We start from the raw sequence: 14,273 nt of genomic DNA on the forward strand, positions 1-14,273 counted from the left end.
ATTTTTTGTGGCTCCACTAGAGGAACTAGTCATATAATTTGTGCTCAACATCGCATCTGATGCAGACAGAACACGCATTAATGTCTCCATTTTGAAAGACTGCCACTCCTCAACTTTACTTCAACAAGCTGTATATCTACAGTGGAAGAGTGGATGTGCCACAAGAACCTTAAACTAAAGGGGGAGGAACAGAGGTATTTTTTGGCACTCAAGGGGGAGGAACAGAGGTATTTTTTGGCACTCGACCCTTATTTTGGTCAGCCAGATGATGGCTTGTTAAAAAAAAAAAAATAATAATAATAATAAAGCGTTTTGTAAAGCGCATGGCTGCACAGCTGTGTATCCCCGCGCTGATTGCTGACAAAACTCCCTACGGCCCACCGGAGCAGAGTACAGAAAAATGCTAATGGGGGAAAAGATGAGTTTTAAGTTTAGCCCTAAAAAGGGTTTCTGACGGTTCCATTCTCAGATGAACTGGGAGGGCATTCCAATGTTTTGCTCCAAGGAATCGAAAGGAGCGGCCACCCAGTTTTGCTCTGTAGATCCGGGGAAGTTTAAATTGTGACATACCCGAGGATCTGAGATTTCTGGTAGGACGATGGATAGTGAGAAGATTTCTCAAATAGGTAGGGACTTTGTTATGTGCAATTTTATGGGCATAGCAGAGACTCTTGAATCTAATTCTTTCTTTAACTGGGAGCCAATGTAGCTTATACAAAGCTGCTGAGGCGGATGATCTTTTTGGTAGACCCAGTACCATGCGGGCGGCAGCATTTTGAAGGCATTGAAGCTGGTGCAGTTGTTTTTGGTTCACACCTAATAGGAGAACGTTTCCGTAATCCAGGTGGGGTGTTATTAGTGCATGCACTAAAGTTTTCCTTGCTTCAATGGGAATCAGATCGATAGTTTTTCGCAAGATTTTTAACGTGCCCATACATTTGCCTATTGTTTTATTGACTTGTGATTTTCCCGACAAATCCGAGTCAATCATTATCCCTAGGTTTTTAACTTTTTCGACTGGGTGGGGGTACTCACCCAGTGTGGTAGGCCACCAAGCCTGGGACCATATTGAGTTTTTGTTCCCTACCACTAGTACCTCCGTTTTGTCACCATTTAAACGGAGGCAGTTATTGTCCATCCAGGTTGCGACCGCAGCCATGCAGCTAGAGAAATTTGTGGCAAATTTCTCGCTATCTGGAGTGAGCTTGAACATGAGCTGGGTGTCATCAGCATAGCTGACAATGCCCACCCCAAAGTTCTCTACGACTCGAGCTAGGGGTTCCATATAGATGTTGAATAAGGTAGGGCTCAAACTAGAGCCCTGTGGAACCCCATAGCTGACGTCGCGAGAAGATGACTTGAAGGGCGGGCAATGTATTTGGAATGATCTTTTGGAGAGAAAAGATTTAAGCCAGGCAAGAGCATGATCCCTCACTCCAATGTCCGATAGTCGGGACAGCAAAGTGTCATGTAGCACAGTATCGAAAGCTGCACTTAAGTCTAGCATGACAAGTGCAGCTGTCTCCCCCTCATCTACCATCTTGCGAATACACTCCGTGGAGTAAAGAACCGCGGACTCCGTGGAGTATCCTGGTCTAAAACCTGATTGTGTGGAATGAAGTAGGTTTCCTTCTTCTAGAAAAGCCATAAGTTGTTTGTTGACTATTTTTTCTATAATTTTAGCACATTGTGGCAAGAGGGAGATGGGTCTGAGATTCTGATATTGGGTAACCGGGATATTAGGGTTTTTTTTGAGAGGGATAACTTGTGCTGTCTTCCAAGCCTCTGGAACGTAGCATTCTTGGAAGGACAGGGTGATCAAGTGTCTAATTTGATCAATAAGATCGTTATTCATGATGTCTTTAATTTTAGCTAAAGGGCACACATCATTAGGGGATCCTGAGTGGATACTATTGATAATATTGATCAAATTTTCTTTGTCGGGAGTAGTGAAACAGGTAAGAATGCTCTTTTGGGTAAGGCATGGTTCATTTCCTTCTATAACAGATTTTGGAAAAGTGAGATGTCTATCCCAGTATGGTCTGCTAGAAACTTGGCTGTGCTGTTGGACAACAAACGTGCCTTTACTTCACAAATCACTTAAATCATGCCTACTTTTTTCTTTGTTCTTAACCTCTTCGCTGCTGATGACGAGCTCAGCTCGTCATCAGCTACGGCGCTGCTATGCTGATGACGAGCTGAGCTAGTCATGTAACGCAGCTTTTTCAAAATTGCCGCACACAGCGGGAAAAGCCGCCGCAGCAGCGATGCGGTTAGAGTACTAAAAAATACTCTCCCACTATCCTCTTGTAAAAGTTAAACAGGCTCTTGTTTCCTCTCGGTTATACCAACTCTACTACAGGGTCTTCCTGACAATCTGATCAACAGGCTGCAGATAGTTCAGAATGCAGTTGGGAAACTAATGTTGCATGCATTTGTAAAGCGCACCATCAACCTCGAGGGTTTTAAAAGCACATGTTCCTGGCCTAGGGCAGCGGTTATTCGAAAAGCTTAGTCTTAAGCTTCTTGATGAGCTCAGAAAGAGTAGGTTCGGATATGTACTGGAAAGTTGTTCCACGCTTTAGGATTGATGTATGAGAAGGTCTGGCCTCTGGATCTGTTTTCTGTATATTTGTGGGATGCAGAGAAGATGTGTCTGGGGGCGTTAGTGAAAAGTGATGTCATTGTTCATGTAGGCAGGGCTTGTGTGGTGTAGAGCTTTAAATATGTGAGTTAGAAGTTTGAACTATGCATGTTTGTGTATTGGAAACCTGTGAAGTTCTGAGGAGTAGTGTGTGTTCTGCATGGGCGGATTGGTCTGGGTGCCAAGTCGACGGTTTGCAGTCCTCGGGTGAGTTGCTTGGTGGTTCCTGCATATAGGCTGTTCTGGTAGTCCGGCTTGCTGGTGACAAGGGCGTGAGTTGTGTTTTTTTTGTCTATTTCTGAACATTCCAGCTTGTAAGTCCATAAAACATCACCTACACTCACTACACTGACTTCCAGTACGGAAATATGGCATCTTTAAGGTGCTCTATATCACTCCGAGAGCTCCATAATCAAGGGTCTCTGCCAGCCATTCGTTCTTGGATTACTTTGAGCAGACAAGTTGGCAAGGCAGGATCGCCCGGTGTTAGGAGAAAAAAATAAACGGCTGGCTGTTCTTGGGTTGACTCTTCTCTTAACGTTGTGAAAAGCGCTAGGACAACTCAGGGTATATCGGCGCTCAATAAAAACTTCATTCATGGCATAGCCATGCACAAGATAAGAATCATCTGTCATAGACTGCAGGAGATTGAATGGATTTTGCAGTATTTGTGTTTTTTCATAGAATTTACAAAACGGCTGAACCTGCTTAATCGTTCTATAAACAGACAGGATACCGGATTACAAAAAAGGCAAAGATACTATCATTTGCTCCGTATGAGTAACAACTACTGTTACATTTATATTTGTGCTTTCCTCTGTCCATCAATTTCAGGGTTCAACTTCTGCAAGAGTGTAGCCTCTTTCAATCTGTCAGAAACAAAATGGCGCATAAGCAGGTACTTACGTTAAATGTGTGTACTCCTACCTAGCAGCCAGAGCCGTCTGACTGCGTGAGAGATGTTAAGTTTCTGTTGTACTGATATCATTGAGAATGCTTGTGTTTTCAGAGATGTCAATTTCTCACTTCAGATCTTGATTTGCAATCGACATTTTGTTTTGTCCCCCAAATCATGGTTTAGCTTCTCGAGTTCTTCCCAATTCTCTTTTCATTGCACAGTTGTCCAAGAGTGGCAGCAGAATCACATGCCAGTCTCCGATGCCAGGCTGCCTACAGTTTAGACACATAGCGGAGTCTGTAGCACGAATCTCTACTCATTAGCGTCGACAATCTGGACAGACAAACAAGGAGACTTTCCTACTATAACCTGTACTCCAGATTTAAGTTTCGACAACAGTTTATCGCCTGTCTTCATTGGGCAGGGCGTGCTTTACCATGCGGCCATGCATGTGTGAGCACTGGGACGTTACCTCAATGCATTTATCTGACCCCTTCTGTCGAAATTTTCCTGCTTAATGAACAGTCAGGAGCACTGTGTGTGACATCAACGTGCAGTGACATTTGATTAATTTAAGCCTGGTCGATAAGCACATCACTCTGATGCTCTAAAAGTTTCAATTCTATTGAATTTTAACAGTAAACATTACTGGGACACTTGCTGCAATCACCCTAATGCCATTTAATAAATATGCAGACAGGGAGGTAGGCTTGAGCTCTGGCATGTAAAGTGGGAGGAACGGTCTCCTACATCATCATTCACCTGCTTTCCTCCTCTCATCCACAAAAACTTTACAGGCTTCCATATCCAATATTGTACCACAGCTGTGGTGTTTTACTATACCACATTGTTCCCTTACCCTATGCAGGTTTTTGCCTGACGTTCCAATGGCTGCTGGAGGGCCAAGATTTGCTCACATTAACAAAGATAGCTTGTCACTTTACAAGATAGTAACTGCTATACCAAAGAGATGGCCTTTGCGCGAACGGTCAAATACGCAGATAGCTAAGAGTCGTAAATAATAAATCTCTTTAAGGTAAAATTCATTCAGCTTTCTGAGCAGTAAACCACACAGTAGGTAATAAGAATGTTGGATACTTTACACTGTGGAGCTTACTTACAAGCCTGTTGCGCAACCCCGCCAGTGCGTCACTTTTTCCCATATTAAAAGTGACACCCCAGCTGCGCAAGAGGCTTGTAAATAAGCCTTGTGTTCCTGTCATCAGCAATGGTGCTTTCGCAAACGAAGGCAATGCTAGTAAAACGTAATGCAACTCCTCGAACAGTGATTTGAAAATTAGTGGTTAGAGGATGTCTTGCTGGCTGCCACTACAATATGTTTTTAAAAACGTGTTGTCTGTCTGTTTACTTGGTTCACAACTTTTTATATCTGTATGCCCGATACGGCTTCCCTGGCAGTTGTTTACTAGCGATGTCTACTATTGGTTGTGATCTTTCCAGAGTATGTGGTTTGAAGTGGAGTCAGTTTGGCTTGCTCGTTTCCGATGCAATCTTAATAAACCTTACTGTCCTCGCCCTAGGAGGCACGCTATGTCGTTAAGTCTTCCACTTCTGCCATTTCAATACACGTCTCTGAAGCCCTTTGGCGCCATATCTCACTTGTAACTCTTCACTCTTTATTTGCGGCCCTTCCACCTGCCAGAGGGGCCCGGGCAATTCTAGCTTACATGGCGTTTTAGCCAAAAGTACCATCAATTAATCCAAAATGTCCGCAGTAGGTACTCAATCTGCCTCGGCAGTCAATAGCCACTAACACAAATGCGCAGGAAGTCCACGTCAATCGTAGAAGCCAAAGAGAACTAGACTTGTGGAAAGGGGCACTAATACTGGCTGTGGTTTGGCTTTAAACCAAAATGTGCACAGTACTAAATGAGGCATCAGTGTTGGATAGAGAGCAGAAAAAAACCACGGTAGCCCGCTCAAGCTACCAATACATCAGAAGACTTTCTTAATATTGCGTCTGAAAGCAAGTTGTTCCTGATGGAGAGCAGGAAGTTATTCAGGGAGTTAATTCCACAGTGTGACGGCTGAAAATTGTTCATAAAGCATTCACCGTACCACATAACACGACTAAATGCCATGTTATAAATTTGGTACTGCCAAAATGGAGTCCCAGCAATGAAAGCGTTTTTAGTTGCAGGTTGTATTTGTGGTTTCCTGAAACCACTGTCCAACTTGCAAATGACCAGAAAAAATATGGCTGCAGGAACTCTTTTGCAGGGTTAGGTAAGTAAAGAATTAACGACAACATAAGGTGTTTGGTCTGATAAGAGAGTTTAGGCTGCTATTACCCCCTCCGTCAGGAACTGTTTTATCTGGATGCTTCCTGTTCGAATCCGTATGTGGGACGGCTCAGCTTTTCATCTTTGTGAGGTGACTGCAAAGGGTAAGAACAGTAAAAACTGATCACGTGGGCCGGGAAAGGGGATAGATGTGAGCAAGTTTAAAGGCACCATGCAGTATGTGACTGACTGGCAGATTTTGTCTTTGGGAGGAGGGAGCACACTGCATCTGCTGGGAAGGAGATGCCAAGTGGAGACCTTCTGCAAGTAAGGCACTGGATTGGGTAGTTTTCTAAGAGCAGGGAAAGTATAATATGGCTCTAAGAGACCATTTCAGCCCTCCTGGGTGTGCTCTTCCCCAGACCTCCAAAGACATAGATCCACTCCTACTGCCTATACACACTGGTGTCCGTCTGCAGTTCAGCAACCTCTTGCAGGCACTAAACGCTATTTAATAATGTTATAGGTTACACAGACTGCTGGACACTTGATATTTGCTAAAAAAAAGTACAGCTAATGAATAGTTCCTTTTCTATGTTATCCTGTTTTCTAAAGTCATGATGCTCTTGATGCACACTGCTTCTGACAACTTTCTAGGCCTAAAGTGTAATGTCTTTATGTATTGAATGCCGCTATGCACTGGAATACAGACGCCATTGTAATGAAAGGATAGACAGTGATAGCAAAGTTCTGCCTGGCTTCATTTATGGGAGCCCTTTTGACAACAATTATGCAACTTTTAAGTTCACCATTATTATTACGGTGAAGCCTGCATCCAAATGGACTATGGCACATTTGTGCAGAACTACAATGTACCTTTTCGCCCTACGCTGTTGCTCTAGTCTGAACTCACACCAGAATCAAGTTTTAGTCAAACTCCCAATGCATCAAAGCATGAAGTAATCTAGCTCACCACTGCTGCCATTCCTTCCACACCAGTCCTGCTCTTCCAGCCACACAGTTCGAGGAGAGTTACACAGTTTAAAATGCTCTTGCAGCTACAGAGGGCAGCCAATTTGAGTAGTCGGCAGAGGGATTAGGGCAGAATTACTGCCGCTGAAGGAGACTTGAGACAATAGGGAAAGCAAACAACGTCCCTGAATAAGACTTACATGAGGGAATGGAGAGCCAATTGCCTGCCCCTGAAGGAGACTTCACTGAGAGTAAATGGACTGTCCCCGAATGAGACTATGCAAAGATAGGGAGAGCAAAGTAATCACGCCACTAAGATTTAAACGTTCTTATGGAGAGCAAAATGAATGACCCAGAGAGGAGTTGAGAAAGAACAGTGAGAACCCAGTCTGAGGCCAAAAGGCAAAGATTGGAAGTAGAGTTGACTACCCTGATGGAGGTTTACAAAAGTGTAGGAGAAACAGGCTAACTTCCCGGGGGCCCTTATGCCAGGCTACGGAGCACAAAAGCAAGTCAAGTCAAGTCAAGTCATAAAATTTGTATAGCGCACTACATACCCAGAGGGTTTCAAGGCGCTTAGGAAGGGGAGGAGGATTATTTGTCAAATATCCACGTTTTAAGCTGCTTTCTGAACGCTAGGTGGTTCTGGGTGAGGCGAAGGTAAGCGGGGAGTGAGTTCCATGTTTTAGCAGCTAGGTATGAAAAGGATCTGCCTCCCATGGTGGTCTTGTTGATGCGAGGTACAGTGGCGAGGGCTTGGCTGGAAGAACGTAGTTGGCGGGAAGGGGTGTAGAAGGACAGTCGAGAGTTGAGGCAATCTGGTCCGATGTCGTAGAGTGATTTGTGTGCGTGGGTAAGCAGTCGGAAAGTGATCCTCTTATTGACGGGTAGCCAGTGGAGGTCTTTAAGGTGACCAGAGATGTGTTCGTTGCGTGGGATGTCTAATATGAGCCTGGCTGAGGCGTTTTGGATTCGTTGGAGTTTCTTCTGGAGTTTTGCGGTAGTACCTGCGTAGAGGGTGTTTCCGTAGTCTAGTCGGCTTGTGACCAGAGCGTGGGTGACTGTTTTTCTTGTTTCGGAGGGGATCCAGCGAAATGTTTTTCTGAGCATGCGAAGAATGTTGAAGCAGGAAGAGGATACGGCGCTGACTTGTCTGTTCATTGAGAGTGAAGAATCCAGGATGACTCCAAGGTTCCGAGCGTGGTCTGTCGGGATGGGTGCTTTTCCGAGGGCTTCCGGCCACCAGGAGTCGTCCCATGCAGAGGGGGATGTACCTAAGATGAGGACTTCTGTTTTGTCTGAGTTCAGTTTTAGACGGCTTTGTTTCATCCATTCGGCAACTTCTTTCATTCCTTCGTGTAGGTTAGTTTTGGCGGTGCTGGGGTCATTGGTGAGAGAAAGGATCAGTTGAGTGTCGTCCGCGTAAGAGATGATGTTGAGGTTGTGTTGGCGTGCGATGGCCGCGAGGGGGCTCATGTATACGTTGAAGAGGGTGGGACTGAGTGAGGATCCTTGAGGTACGCCGCAGATGACTTCAGAGGCCTCGGACTTGAATGGAGGAAGGCGGACTCTCTGGGTTCTTCCGGTGAGGAACGAGGTGATCCATTCAAGTGCTTTTCCTTGGATTCCGATGTTATTGAGGCGTTGTAACAGGGTGCTGTGGCAGACTGTGTCGAATGCTGCGGAGAGGTCGAGGAGGATGAGGGCGACTGTGTCACCATTGTCCAGTAGAGTTCGAATGTCGTCTGTTGCTGCGATGAGGGCGGTCTCAGTGCTGTGTTTTGCTCAGAAGCCAGATTGTGAGGAGTCGAGGGATTTGTTGGCTTCGAGGAAAGCGGCGAGCTGGTTGTTGACAGCTTTCTCGATGACTTTGGCCGGGAATGGAAGAAGCGAGATGGGGCGGTAATTTTTGAGTTCGGTGGGGTCCGCTGTTGGTTTTTTCAGATGGGCGGTGAGTTCAGCGTGTTTCCAGTCTTCTGGGAAGGTAGCGGAGTTGAAGGAGCAGTTGATGACGTCTCGGAGGTGCGGTGCTATGACGGAGTCTGCTTTGTTGAAGATGTGGTGAGGGCATGGGTCTGTGGGGGATCCTGAGTGGATGGAATTCATCAGGCGGATGGTGTCCTCAGTGGAGATTGGGTTCCAGGCGTTAAGGGTGTTCACGGGGGGAAGATGGTCAGCAGATGGTGGGGTGGGTTGGTTTCCGAGTTGGTTGTCAAAGCTGTTGTGGATGTCTGCAATCTTGTTGTGGAAAAAAGAGGCTAGGGAGTCGCAGAGGGTTTGAGAGGGGGTGATGTCGTTGGAGTTGGCCGATGGATTGGAGAATTCCTTGACGATGTTGAAAAGTTCCTTGCTGTTGTGGGCGTTGTTGTCGAGTCGATCCTTGAATGCTGTTTTCTTGGCTTTCCGGATCAGTTGGTGGTGAGTGCGGGTGGCGCTTTTGAAGGCGTTCTTGGTGCTGGTGGTTGGGTCTTTTTTCCAGGCCTTTTCAAGGGAGCGGCAGAGTTTCTTGGACTTCTTGAGATCATCGTTGAACCATGAGGCTTTCTTGTTGCCAGGTTTGCTTTGACGTTTTTTCAGTGGTGCTAAGGTGTCGGCGGTGTTGGATAACCATAGGGTGAGGTTGGTGGCGGCTTAGTTGGCGTTAGAAGAGAGGGCTGGGGAGTTTCGAAGGAGCGATGCGGAGATTTGGTCCGTGGTGATTTTGTTCCAGTTTCTTTGCAGGGTAGGTTGGGAGTGGTTGATGGGTTTTGGCTTGTTGTAGGTGAAGTGAACGCAGCTGTGGTCAGTCCAGAGGAGATCCGTAGTGTGGCTGAAGGAGACATGATTGCTAGATGTGAAGATGGGGTCGAGAGTGTGACCTGCGATGTGGGTGGGGGAAGTGACTAGTTGTTTAAGTCCGAGGTTGGCGAGGTTGTCCACGAGGGTGGCGGTGTTGTGGTCGTTTATCTTTTCAAGGTGAAAGTTGAGGTCTCCCAGAAGAATATAGTCTTTGGAGGGGAGCGCGTGTGGAGAGATGAAGTCCGTGATGTCTTCACTGAATTTTGCGCGTGGTCCTGGTGGTCTGTAGAGGAGGGTGCCTCTGAGTGTGGTCTTGGGGTCGATGTGGATCTGGAAGTGAAGGTGTTCGGAGTAAGGCATGGTCAAAGATAGGAATAATACATCAATTATCCTGGCGTACATTTAAACAAGATTAAGGGTAGAGAAGTGAGAAATGCTCAGCGGCAACAGGGATTTAACACTGCATCATGTGATACAATCTATAAAGAAATTAAATTCTTGAACGCTCCCACACGAGCTCGACTTGGCACAGGTTAGGAATGTTTCCTAACTCCAAGTACTAGAGGCTTCAATGCAACTCGATCTTGACTTGCGCAATGATCATTTACTGGTATACCACCGCAGTATTACTTGTCTCTGCTGCTCATCTGTTGTTCTCCACCCAAATGGACAGATGTTAAACAGGCAATCCAAGATACCATTATTCAGGAAGAGATAAAAAAATATTTAATGGCTTAATTTTGCCTTTTAGACTTGTTCACCCTTTTGGTGGTCTGGCTTAAGATGCTGAGTCTGGAACAGTATTGAGGAGCGGTTGTAGGCTTTCCCAGTACTGCATTCTACAGCCCGTCCACCACTGGCAGAACACTCACATGGAACTGGGCCTACTTCTTGGCCACAACAGGCCCTGCAACATATGTGTCATATATAAGAGGGATGTACATCGCAGAATAACGAAGAAGAGAAAAGTAGCTCCACTGAAAACGCACAGCTTTTCTGCGGCTCATTCCATACTTGCCAGATATCCATATTTATACTCGGAATACAACTCATTTCATTACACGCAAGAAAAACCATCCACAGGTTGGAATTAAACACCCCAATATCTCTACCAGTCGTTCAGACTCGAGTGTGCCCTCCCGTTTACAAGACCTCTAACTGAATGCACACGGTCACCCTGTGCGGCTGACTGCTGCTGTCAACATTCCAGTAATTTCCCAACTGTAATGGAGCCTGTCATGGCGGATCGTAAAACGGAAACAGTTTAACATGTAGAAGGCTATGACCACGAGGCAGCAAAAGCCCAGCCAAATTTTTAAAATGTTCCTAGAGTTTAGTAATTTATTAATTTGAAAGACTAAATGCTAAAACCTAGCTCAGTTTTAGCAAAAACAAGATGCTCGCTTCGAAGTCAATAGACCAAAATATATAAGTCTAAAGTCTTTCTGATTATAAATTGTAAGCTTCTGGTCAGATACCTGTGCAATAGGTACCTCTGCTGTTTACTCAAATGTACTAAGCAGCAAGGCTCTGCCTATACGAGAATCTTGCACTGCGATCTTGTTCCTGCTTCATAGGCTAGATTCATGAACCATTAAGCAAAATACAAAATTTAGCCATATTTGGCATATAAAGTATATCTGTCCAAGTTATTCACGCTCGGGAAACCCACCTAATTTAATAATGGATACTTATGGCAATAACGTGTGTGCTATGATGATATAATTTCTTTTTAGGTATAACAGTTACAGAAACTAACAAGCATTGGCATAGCCAATAGTTCTCGCCTTTGGGACCGTATAAGTGTTTAGCCATGCAACAGTTGATGGTGTTGCACCAAGGATATTGTGCTGCATAACTAAATACTGTCCCAACCGCGAGATCTATTGGCTATGCCAATGTTTGTTACCTCTTCCTGGCAGATCAAAAGTGTTAAAGATCTGTCAATCTGAATCCGCTGGATCCGTCAAGATAAACAAAAAGAGCACTCTTAATATCCAATAAATTCAACATATGCTCTTCCTCGGAAGGAGAAACAAAGAATGCCTGAATAACCATTTCCTATGAAGAGTAAAAACTTAAAATTAATTTTAGGAAGAAATGCAGGCTCTAATTTATGTACCAATGCATCATCCAAGAAAGTGTAGAGAGAATGATGACCTAGTAAAGGAGACAGTTCCCCAAACATTCAAGTAGAGGTGATAGCCACAAAGAACAGATCCTTGTATGATAGAAATATGAAATCCACTGTGGTTAAAGGTTTAAAGGCTTTAAAACCCAGAGACAAATCCCACGCAGGAGCTGAAAAAGGAAGGAGCAGGCCTAGAAATAGCAAAATGTTGAAACATTCTGGCCACCAAATGTTATGCCTTCGAAACAACATCAGTATTGTAAAAAACCTTGCAATAGGTCTCTCATTTACCCAAGTTTAAGCTATTGGCATTGAAAATGATAATGCCTTTTATTTACGTTTTAAAAACAAAAATAGAAGACATTGTTATTTGCAATGTCAATAGTTCAAACTCTCATAAATACGAGACCTATTGCATTGCAAATGCTGGTTTTTAAACCCAGCCAGGATTAAGATGTTTCTTGGGCGCTTATTGGTGTTTCGTCAGAGAAACAGTGGGCTCCGACTCTTCAGGGCCAAGACTTGGTAGAAGATACGTGTACTCCCTGCACCAGTGATAATTCCAACCCGGTCGGGTTCAGAAAAAATGGGTAATAGTAAGTAAAATGTCAAGAAAGTATTCAACACTGCAAATGGATGCTACAATTAGTGTGGACGGGATAACGGTGAAAGTAGCAAAACTGGCACCCACGTCGGATTAGTGCAGTGGTAAACACTAAAATTGACGGTAACTCTGGTAAGTGTTACGAAGCTCAAAAAGGCAATACGGGGTTTAAGCTGCTTCAACGGTATTGGGAGACACTCACACGTGTCACTAAGAGACCGACTTTGGACATTTTGCAGTCCTGGAAGTCTAGATATAATAGGAATTATCCTTTCCTTCTCACCCCGTATTGGCTTTTTGAGCTTCGTAACACTTATCAAAGTTACTGTCAATTTTTGTGTTCATCACTGCACTAATCCGACGTGGGTGATGATTTTTCTACTTTCACAGTTATCCCGTCCACACTAATTGTAGCATCCACTTGCAGTGTGGAATACTTTCTTGACATTTTACTTACTATTACCCATTTTTTCTGAACCCGACCGGGTTGGAATTATCACTGGTGCAGGGAGTACACGTACTGTCTACCAAGACTTGGCCCTGAAGAGTCGGAGACCACTGTTTTTCTGACTAAACGCGTGTCGGCTGGCTGTTCTCTGAACTAATATACATAGAAAGAACAAAGAATTCTACAACAAATTTTGTCTTGATGTGTTTAGATGAAACATACTGTTTAGTTTGATTTCTATGTGTGCAAAGGACTGTTTAAATCTCACACGCACCACGCAATTTCACGGCAACCCCACACTGCTTTGGAAGCGACAGGCATACCCCCCGAGCACTGACATCAGTTTCTGCATTGTTCTTTTTGTGCAGCCTCAGATGCGAATCAGCGGAGACAAAATACTATTGAGAATGTGCTGAATTCTAAATGAGAATCTTTTTAGAAAGCCCAGATTTACATTCCAGAGTAAGTGGAGACAGAAGGGTGGTATGGAGTCTGTGGTTAGGTAGTGTATTTACAAGAAGAACAAGTTACTTACCTTCTGTAATGCTCTTTCTGGTGGATATACTAACTGCAGATTCGTCATCTTGTACAAAGCACCAGGCTACAGACTGGCTCTGTATTTTTTACACTGCTCCGGTGCACCAGCAGTTGTCGGCTTACTCTTGTCTGGGAAGTAACATCGGAACTGCGTATAAGCACCACTCCTGTGTGCAGATATCAGTTAATTTCTTGACTGTTTGCGACCTGGGGAACGGCGCTCAATAACTGATCAGATATGACTCTGAATAGAACTCTAGATTGGAACCTTTTATGTATGGAAACATATACCATTCCACAAAACTGGGATATGCAAGAGTGGTCCAGAATCTGCTGTCTATAAAGAGTATTCACCTGAAAGATCATTACCAAAGGTAAGTAACTTGTTCTTCTGAAGGCTACTTCTAACTGAAGATTGATCACCTAGTGAAAAAATCCTAAAGCAGTAAGTTTCAAGGTAAAGGGTCAGTGGAATGGCTCACACCAAAATCTCCTGTAGGGCCAAATGGGCAAATTGCCTCTCCTGCCAGATGGGACTATCAAGGCAGTAGTGCTTTTTGAACATGTGAACTGATACACACATTGGAGCCTGACAGATGTCCATGACAGGTACTCCATGTGCCAAAGCAGTGGTAGCAGCCTTGGCTCTGATCGAATGAGCCCTCGGGCCTTCTGATGGCTGCTTCTTGGCCAATGAGTAGCAGTTCTTCATAGAGAGGACTATTGACCTAAATATGGTCCTTTTCTAAAAAACCTTACCCTTTCTTATCCCCCAAAGAATCCCACAAGTAGTTCACTGTCCACTCGATGGTCCAAGGTACAATTGACATAAAAGCACAAGGGTTCAAGCAATGGAGTATCTACTCCTCTTTCGAGGGGTGAGACGGAGCAAGAATACTAGAAGAGTGATCGATTGGCCAGCATGAAAAACATGTCAAAACCTGTGCAAGGGCTCATGGCACAACCCACAAAGTCAGTAGTATTAAGACCAGCACGCACTTCGCTGCATCCTGTCCTC

General features: G+C 44.6%; 1 protein-coding gene across 2 annotated transcripts in view; it reads right to left on the reverse strand.

Moving 5' to 3' along the window:
• Positions 1–14,273, reverse strand: part of BRF1 (BRF1 general transcription factor IIIB subunit) — a 1,205,829-nt gene that overhangs the window by 569,105 nt on the left and 622,451 nt on the right. The gene's annotated exons all lie outside the window — the stretch shown is intronic.

Source organism: Lissotriton vulgaris, chromosome 9, assembly GCF_964263255.1.
Source record: "Lissotriton vulgaris chromosome 9, aLisVul1.2, whole genome shotgun sequence".
Lineage (NCBI taxonomy): Eukaryota > Metazoa > Chordata > Amphibia > Caudata > Salamandridae > Lissotriton > Lissotriton vulgaris.